Source organism: Meleagris gallopavo, chromosome 12 (genome assembly GCF_000146605.3).
Source record: "Meleagris gallopavo isolate NT-WF06-2002-E0010 breed Aviagen turkey brand Nicholas breeding stock chromosome 12, Turkey_5.1, whole genome shotgun sequence".
Taxonomy (NCBI): domain Eukaryota; kingdom Metazoa; phylum Chordata; class Aves; order Galliformes; family Phasianidae; genus Meleagris; species Meleagris gallopavo.
This window is the reverse complement of record NC_015022.2, coordinates 11111211-11120013: the sequence shown is the minus strand read 5'-3', so window position 1 is coordinate 11120013 and position 8803 is coordinate 11111211. Positions and strand designations below refer to the sequence as shown.

The window sequence follows — 8803 nt, the reverse complement described above, 5'->3', positions numbered from 1 at the left end:
TCATATAACATGGATATCTTTATAGCCACTGTAAGATTACTTCCAGTAATCTTGGAACTCTCATAATCCAGCTGACTGCTGTATATAAGACTTTTATAATACTCCAATATACCGCTTCAAACACAGCAGAAAAATGCTATAAAGAAAAAACACTGGATTTTAGGAAATAAATTGATTCGTTCAATGAAGTATTAAAACTCTTTGGATTGTTTCCTTTCTACTTCATGATTATTTTCTTCTAAGTCTCCCTCCTTCTCCTGTTCCTTGCTCTCCTGATCAAGACACATTACTGCAAAATGCTGTATTCCCTCCAATTTTATGCTGTTTTATTAGCCTGAAACAAGACTGAAGGCATCTCACCTATAGCTGCATTGTCCAAAGATTCCTTACATTTTACTCAGTCCTGCCAACTTCCCATACCCAGAGCTGCTTTGCCAACAAAATTTGTACTTCCTACTAACAGCTTTATCTCCATGGTCATGATATCACTGCATCCAGTTTTCACTAACCCTTAGGATCTTTTCACACTTTTATCCAACTGATGTTTGGGTATTTCAAGGGTTTTTTGTTTGTTTTTTAAATGAATGTGAGCACCAATTGCTCATCACTGAAACACAGAAACAGAAAACCAGCTGCCTCCTTTTCAAGGGTCCCAAAGCCATTCAGCCTCCACTGATTAACCCTTGTTTTGCACCTTCCGTTGCTGTAATAAAGCAGGAACTTCTATCATTGCCTTGATGCAGACCCAAGTGCTTAACTAAAATGCCAACTGGATCAGATCGGTCAACTTTGACTATTTTGCTACAAAAGTCTATCAACCAAAGCGTTTCAATTTCATCCTAATGCACCAGCATACATCTACGTACGATTGCATGCTTAAAGACGGATTAACAAAAGTAGCAGTAGCTCCAGAACACTTTAAAAGGACAAGAGACAATCATTGAACTGCATGAAAACAAAGTTACTGCACTACTGGGAATCAGAGTGAAGTTTTTAGTTAATTTTCTTTGAATGGATTCACACTTCAAGCCTGTATTTTTATTTAATTTCGGAGTACATGCTCTTCAGTACACACACTCACTAAAGCTGCATCTCATGCACTGCTTGACATTTCTGATTTACCTGGATTCTTAAATCTTACTGCAAGCAAAGTCAGTGAGAACACCATTGTCTGGTATACAAAGATAAAAACATTTGTATGACAAAATATTCATATAATTAACCTCAAAGTTTGTCTACTGCAGGAAAAAAACATGCTCTACATTATTAGTATAGAAACGTGCATCATGAAAAATCCAACTCCTTCATGAAACGAAAAGGTAAATGATTTTTAAGTCTTCATACAAAGTAAGTTGTCCCAACCTGTCACTGAAACACTGCACATAACAATTTTTTTAAGCTTTAAGTGTTTTCCAGCATATTTCTATCTTAGCTGTAGATAATACATGTAATTTTGTTTAGTCTACAGCTATGCACAGATAACTACTGAAGAAATTTCCTATCAGCACTGGATACATATACTGACATTCTCAGTCAAATATGCTGCATCATTATTCTTGCCAGAACACAGGTGAAGTTTATTTTCACTCTATAATTTCTACTGAGACAGATTAATTTAAGACGCTTCCACAAATAAAGTGTATAAGATACGAAATGAATTATAAACATGTCAAAGTAGGAGAAAGAATTAGTGATGACGGCTGAGCCTCAGCAAAGCCTCACGTTCCATTCACAAAGGGAATCATTTGAGCTTAATACAAACTAAATGAATCTGAAAAGCTAGGCTGAAGATGAAGTAGCATCTGAAAAAAAAAAATTCAACCCCACTCTCAGCTTTCTATCCAGGTGATAAATAATAGAAATCAGTGTTTGGGGCTTTTTTTTTTTTTAATTGCTGTTGTTTGTTGGTTTAGGATTTTGGTAATTGTGCTCCTAGTCAAGGCTGAAGTTTGGAATCACATTTAAGACCCAAACAAGTGAAGTTACAGACACAGTTTGGATATAAGGTAGAGTGGCCACATGTAAGTTCATGCACATACTTGACTGAGTTTACCTGAAACAGGTATTGTGGTTCCTGCAAAGAATGGAAATCCAGCCATCCATTGAGGAACTCTCCCAAAGCAACTGACATGAGCTACTGACTGAAGCAGTAAATTATTTAGGTTTTAAGTTAATTTAGGTTTAGACAAGTTGTGTACATTTTTTTCCTATCAGAGTCTTTTCATGACTAAACATAAGGGCAGGGGAAGTATGAAAACAATTTGCCATGGAAAGCTGCTTCTCACCCCTGTGAAAAGGCCATGTTTTTCTAATATGATTAAAGAAAAATTGACAATTTTGCCTGGAGGATGTATTTCTTTTACTGTAACATGTGAAGTGCTGTTTGTTGAACAATAGGCTTTGTATGCAAGAATAGTTTTCCTCTTCATCAGAAACTCAAAACCAGAGATGTTAAAAACATACAGATTTTCTTAAGAGTGAGTTTTTGTGGCTTTTTTTGGTTTAAAAGAAAAAATGTTCTACATTCATTGAACATCACATTCAAGTTGAAAAAAATAAGCAAGTGCCTATTATGCAAAACCTAAATTATTTTGCACATGACATTGCATTTGGCAGGCTTTGAGTTTTTTCTCTTGAATACTAAAAGCTCATGTTGCAGACACTAAAGCAATGAAATAAAACCTACAGAAGAAAATGGAATTATAGCCTTAAGCATGATGGTATGTGAGCCTGCATGCTGTTCTTTGTTAAACAAGTGCCATGCTCCCTGTCTGTCAGGGCTCTCATTTGCAGCAATAGCTCAGTGCTGCCTCTCTAAGTGACACATAGCCAGGAAAATAAGATTTCAATGAAGCCTCCTACAATTAAAGTGGTAAATATTTCACATGCTATTCTGGTGCCTGCAGGAGGCAAAGCTTCATGTGGAGCTAACTTATCCACCACAGCCAAAGGAAATGAAGCAGTTTCAGCCATCAGATGGCATGCTTAAATACGTGTTCCAAAGATATTGCACATGCTTTGCTTTGTTTTAATAAAAAAAAAATGGGGGAGGTGGGGAAGAGGCCAAGTTGCAAAAAGAGCAGCTCAATCTTCTAAGACATGCAGTACCTATGGGTCATACAGTAATATCGATTGCTCTGCAGAACTCTTCTTTGATTTCTACAGGGATTTTAGCTTAAAAATTGATGATACAACATGCCCTTATTAAAGCAGGCACATTAGGAAAAAATTCTTACCTAGCTAAAGCTGACTCCTGCTCCCACTGAAGTCTAGAACAAAATCACCTATTGCAGTAGAACAAGAACAACCCTTCAAGCCCCAATTTTTAAAAGACCTTTAGATCCAAAAGGTTACCTTGCAGAAAAAAAAATAGTACAAGTGCTTGCAAATAAAATGATGCAAGTGCAGGACTGGGGCCCAAACTGCTGCATTGGATCGTACAGCCACTTGCCTCCACCTCACCTCCCCTAAAACTACAGGGAGAAAACATGGTACAGAAGCAAAATATACCTGCACCAGAAGTACCAACTTCTTAACTGGGAAAAAAAACCCAAAGATTTCCCAGTGCCTTTATTGGCACATGCATTTAATGAGTCCTAGAAAGGCTCCTCCACTGCTGCACACATTTTGGGACAAGTGGGACAGGAAGCAACATGTTGTCCATGAGTAGCGTAACTATCAGGCAGGCTCCATTGTAAAAGGGATGCAAAGCTTTGAAAGACACCGCAGTTCACAGTCAAAGCAACTTACCGAAGGATTTTACACATCATGCTCCTTGGTTGTATAATTTGAAAACACAAAACAAGGGAAGATATCAGTGTCAGTTTCTAGCTTTTTGTCTGTACTACTTACAAAACATGGTAACATTTCTCTTTTATATGTCACAGGGGAAACTTCTGTATGCACATCACAAAGGCCGGTGTGGGTTATGGCAGATCTGCTTTGCACAATTACATACTGCTAGTATGGGAACAATACTTGAGCCCAACCTGTCCTCTGCTGGGCACAAGCATTGCACGTTTTCTCCCTTAAAGTCTCAGAGATAAAGATAAGAGATGGGAGGAAAAAAAAAAAGAATTGTGAGGGTGAGAGATTGGAAGGTTAAGACAATGGAACAGTATCACAAGCTGAACTCAGCAACAAAAGAGTTCCAGATGAAGTGCCTTCCTTGAATCTTCATAGTGTGCAAATTCACAGAATAGGTTTGTCTATGGAGAAAAAGCATGGTGGGGAAGTTCCAAACATGAGAAGCTGAATTCCCACTTCCCAGGCACACATTCCCAAACCACACTCAACCTTTCTTTGTGAACTCCTGAATCAAGCACACTCCACACTGAACATGAGTACACACTGTCACAAACCACAGGAGCCTCAGGGACATATCTTGGTCACTGTCTCAGTGCCTGTTACTGCATTTCATCTAGAACTCCAGGAAGAGAAATCAGGCTCTAATGGGAAGAGAGGCAGAGAAAGCTTTCAGTCTCAACTGCTAACAGCACTAGTAGCATTCAGAGGTAGAAAGAAGATAGGTGATAAGGTAAGCTCATTACACCTGCTGTTTTCAAAATCAGACTGTTTAGGATTCACAACTATCATCTTAAAATCCAAGAGCGATTCTCTGACGCAGTCCTTGAGGACAGTCACTTAGATAACAAGACATGTTTCTCTACTTTTCCAACTCTGGTTTTCCAAAGCTTCAAGTTGTGCCCTTAATTTTCTTCCAAATGAAAGTGTTTTTCAGGGTTTCTTTCATGGCAAGGTCAGCAAGACTCCAGCTAAGTGCAACAGGAATCAACACAGGAGTAAATGCAGAATATCCCATCACCTGCAAAATGCTGATAATGAGAGCAGCTGAGCTAGAAAGCCACTTGTGGTATTTAACCCTGTAGTAGGGATTTATTAGATACTGTCTGTAACATGCTTTGAACATGAAAAGCACAAGATAAACGTGCTCATCTTCATCCTTGTCACCATCACTACACCTAATCCCACCCAATGACAGCATGAGGCATCACACAAACGTTTGGTGTTACATGGGGCTGTAGGGCTGTAGTGCAGGAGCAGCCCCAGCCTCGCATGGCCTCAGACGGAGCCATAGCCAGGTTTCATGCTGATACAAAGTTCAAGTGGTTTGAAGATGTCAGGAAGACAGGAGGATTATGCTGCCATACATTCTCAATTGAATATCTAGCTATATTACAAATTTGATGCACTTTTAAGCAAATGACAATTGATCATTGGCAAGATCTTTTGAAAAATCATCTATTGTTCTCTCAGACCAGCTCAACCGTAATGTATTCCTAATGTATTCTGCCTGAAAAAAGATACAATAGTACCCAACAATGATAGTGACTTTCTTTTTTAAAGCATAAGCAGTAGTGACAGTAACAAAGCAATTATCAGCTTTCCCTGGCATTTCATTTACAAACTGCATAACTCCTGAAGCCTTTGAGGTAGATTAGAGGATGCTGTGGTCTCAAGACCATTTAACACATTCCTTTGAAAACCACCTCTACCATAAGAGCAGGAGAGCAAAGCAGAGCAGCCCTTTCACTTATCTATTGTTATATGGACTGCATTCAGACAATGGGAGTGCTGCAAGTGGTATCCTCAGACTTCAGTTAACTCTTGAAAAGCAATGTTCACATAAATGAATGGGATGAGAAAAAAAGCAGACATTCTTCTGTTGCATTGCACGTTCACTAACAATAAAAAACGTAGAATTACATTATACAGAAAATAAGCATGCTTGGATTTTGCATTTTGTTTTTCTTTCATCTTCAAAATATTACCTTTAACTTCTGTATGACTTATTCCAAGTTGTTAAAGCAAAGTAAGGTGAACATGCTTCAGTGAGCATAAAGAGGCATCAGTTTACAAGTACAGGACACAGATTGTCAAGGACTGTGTTTTTCTGCAGCACTCTAACCAACCAACCAACATCTCCCAGTAATACTTGCTTTCATCAAATATCCCACCAAGAAATTGGCCTTTCAAGGTAAAGCTGAAGGGCAAGGAAGGTTAGCTTACCTTACAAGGAAAGCAATACAGAGTTGAACTAGAAGTCACCTTTTCCATCAGCAGAAAAGGTATGGGGATAGCTGCAGTCACAGGGAAGAAGGCTGCAAGTGGTAGAGTACTCCCAAGCACATAGTGCACACCTGACTGCTTGCAAGCATTTGATCTACCATCTGCTATGCAGACTCCTGAGTGACCTCGTATTCCAAAACAGCTCCTATACCATGGAACAATTAGCACGTGAATCAGGAAGTGTACTTGGATTAATTTGGCATTTTAAGACCAGTGATACGGAAGTAACTCACTTCCCTCACCCAGAAGAGGGAACTTACCTTTCCATCTTGTTTTTCTTTTCTACGTTTGATTTATTTCCTCATAACAGCATTAACTTTTGAAATTATACAGCAACATTGAGACTATGAAAGTAACGGCACATACTCAATAGAAACAGGTGCAGAAGCAGGAACACACTAGCTAACATGCAGGAGAGAACAAGGGATCACAAAGTTCTTCAGTATTCCTGCCATAAAAGCTTTAAAGCATACTCTTATTTTGTAAATAACCTCACATGGTGATAACTAAGGCCTCATCTGATTCAATCTCACGTTAAAAGGACAGAATCCCACAGCAAAGCACCATGACAAAATTCATAAGATTACACAGTAACTCAGTTTCATTTGTTTTCTATCCAGACAAACTCCAAGGCAAGTACATTTTAGATTTGGGTAACTCACAATTCCCCAAGTTATGACAGAAAAAGTTTCACATCTATTCACATCTATTTTATGATGACCCTACAAACCATATTAGAGATTAACCACGACAACTTCTATGATCTGGCTTTTTCCTAAGGGGCCTCAACTTATTCCTTATCTCAGAGTTGGGACAGCACAAGACTGCATACCTCATCTCTTCTTAACAACAAACCACCCAAAACCATGATGCTTTCATAGGAAATTCAGCTCAGTACCAACCTCAAAATAGATGCCTAAATATAAGAAAGCATTCACTTTGCTCCATGCTGCTAAGAGAAGCTCCAAGGTTATGTGATGACTGACTAGTCTTCCATTCAAAAAAAGCAGGGCACTTTCAGTGGGCCATAAGTGACACGTTCATGGCTCTGGTAGAGTAATACAACTCTTACAGACCTACCACCAGCTTCTACATATGTTTCATATAACCTTAGTGTTCTACCCATATACTGAGAAACTTCACATAAAAAGAAGATTTCTGTTGAAATATGCAAGTGTTTTCTGTTGATCTAGCTTGCCTTCAAGATCAGATAAACTTATATCAGTACCTTCTGGTTTGCAGAACACACAGAAACACACAGAAACACACAGCTCAAAGTTCAGTGAACTGCATAAGAAGAGTCAGGGAAAAGGAAATTGGATGGATAAGCCTCTAGAAATAGGATTGAACAGAGATTAGCCTGGAAAATAAAAAAGTTTCTAGGAAATACTGATACTTCACTGGTTTCTGAAATTAGAAGAACTGCAAAGAAAGCGATTAGTCACTGTGGTTACATTCTATGTAAAATGACTGTTCAAAGTTATGTTGTAATAAATAATTGGTTATACTAAATTCGGAATGCAACTGTTGGCACAAAGAATATCAATTATTGTGTTTTAAGGTATACCATACATTAAAATCAAATTGGAAACTGAGTGGAAAAACAGTTCTCTTCTTGACCCTCTCTGTGTTTATACTCCAATCTATGCTCAACACATGGCTTTATTGTACACATTGTATGAGTGCCCGCTATAATTAAACCTTCATTCAAATCTCCCTCTGCCTTCTTCATCACCCTTGGTCAGATCAAAACAGGAAAGGAAAAAAAAATATATGAAACTTGTCTGGAGTGTAGAAGCAGAGAGGAAGAGATACTATTTAACGAAGCAGGCTAATGGTGGTGGAGCAAAAAAGTCTCAATTCTCCCATCTCAGAAACATTGAGCCTGGAAATACTGCTGAAACCACATTTGGGAACAAAGCTCCGCTTTAAGTAGGCTCACCCATGAGTGTTGCTAAGCAATGGAGAGAAGGCGAGAGAGGGAGAGCGCCTGACTTCAGGATTAGAAGGATAGATAGAAGGAAAAACACTAAGGCTTCTATATAGCCTTATTTACAGTCTGCTTGCAAGTCCTATGTTTTTCTTGCCTGACTTCTGACCTATTTGTACCACAATTAATCAAACCTGGTTCTGTATCTATACCACCACGCATCCAGCACAGAGTTGCGCTACGACCTGGAGCTGTGCACAAGCAGTTACGCACCAGAACTGTCAACATGTCTCCACGTTGAACAGGTAAGAACCGCAGAAGCTGTCCTGATGTAGCTACTGTAGAATTAGCTCTCTTGTGTTTTAGGGAAATATTGCAGACATGTTTTTATGTAATTAAATGGTATAGAAAATTAAATGCTTGTGACAGCTACAGCTTGTTCCAGCTCTGCTGTTAGACTGTAGTTGCAGAGGTGTGGGATTTTATCAGACAAAAAACATAAGTGATCTTCAACCTGACTTAAGCGAAGTTTGCCTGTCCACTTGCCCGTGACAGTTTGGTATTGCAACAGTTTCCTGCTCTGCTTTTACTACAGTTACCTGCAATCTTTTAGGAAAACTATACTTTTTCAACTGCAGACAAGTAGTTTGCATCTTGTACTATACTTCACAGCAGGAAAAAGCATCACCTTGCTCAGTTACTTGCCTCCATAAACTACAGCATACATTCATAAAGCATGATTCTTGGAATCATAAACTGATCTATTTTTTTTCTGGTTGTCTT

The 8803-nt window shown here is 38.7% G+C and overlaps 1 long non-coding RNA gene across 1 annotated transcript in view; it reads left to right on the top strand.

Moving 5' to 3' along the window:
- Positions 1–7967: 7967 nt before the first annotated feature.
- LOC104912844 overlaps positions 7968–8803 on the top strand; it is a 19490-nt gene continuing 18654 nt past the window's right edge. The window contains exon 1 of the long non-coding RNA XR_794924.2: positions 7968–8325. This is a non-coding gene — a long non-coding RNA (uncharacterized LOC104912844). The remainder of the gene's footprint in view (positions 8326–8803) is intronic.